This window comes from Haemorhous mexicanus, chromosome 26, assembly GCF_027477595.1.
Source record: "Haemorhous mexicanus isolate bHaeMex1 chromosome 26, bHaeMex1.pri, whole genome shotgun sequence".
NCBI lineage: Eukaryota > Metazoa > Chordata > Aves > Passeriformes > Fringillidae > Haemorhous > Haemorhous mexicanus.
In genome coordinates this window covers 1,030,171-1,031,264 of record NC_082366.1, presented here as the reverse complement: position 1 = coordinate 1,031,264, position 1,094 = coordinate 1,030,171, and positions in this window count along the sequence as shown.

Genomic DNA, 1,094 nt, shown 5'->3' with positions numbered 1-1,094 from the left:
TGAGGGTTTGGGATTTATGTTCTTGACTCCACAGCCCCCAGCAGAGGCTGAGACTCTTCCTTGTGCCCCACAATGTTTTGATACTCAGAAATTTGGCTAAAAACCCTTTCCCAGGGAGTGGAGTGATGGGGTGCAGAGGGTGTGAGCATCACTTGTCCAGGCTGATGCCTGCAGGATGATTTGGCTCGGAATGGACCTTAAAACCCAACACCTGCCAGTAGACCAGCATCTGGAAACATGGGGCAAAATTAGCCCAAATGACCTTTTCTCCTCATCAACTGTGGGAAGAAAAAAATAAAAGAAAAAACAAAGCTAAACAAAAACCCAACAAAAACTCCCTGCTGTGGTGTCTAGGGCCATTAAAAAATAAATCATGTCATTCCATCCAAACCAGCTTCGGGGGAAAACATTTTAATGTTTTGGCCAAATCACGGCCCTGCCTGTGTGTGCATCAGATGCATTCATTCCCTGATAGCTTCCCGAGCCCCAATGTCAAGTGTTTATTTTAAAACAAGCCCCGTTGCGTGGAGGAAAATCCATCACATCCATTAGAAGCTCTTACTTAGGAGTAAATGACATCTCAGTCTGGGCTCTGGGTACCAGCAGAGCCAAAAGCACCATTTAAGAAGGTGAATTTAACAGCTGTCAGAGCATGCAGCACACGGAATGACTTCCCCCACCCCTGAGGAATGCGTGGTTTCACAGCAGTCACTGCGATTTTGGGAATCTCTAACCCTGCTCCAGGTTGTCATTTCACCACAAGAAGTGACGTTTTTTCAAGCACAGGCACCGAAATCCAAATCCAGCTTTTCTGAGGGCTTGTCAGGGAGCCTATGGTGCTGCTCTGCTGTGCCATGAGGTGCTCAGGAGCAGGAGGACATGGCTGGATTTTCCCAAGGGTCTGTGCCATGTGCCTTCCTCGCTGCTGCAGAGGGTCAGGGCTGCTTCCCCCAGGCTCCAGTGCCATGGATTTAAGGATCTGTCGTGGGAGATCAAAGCCTTCACCCCTCCCTGCAACTCTAAACAAACATCAATGCTCACAAGCACCTCTGGAACCTCTTCCATGAATTCTGGGGCTCAGCTGAGGCTCCTGT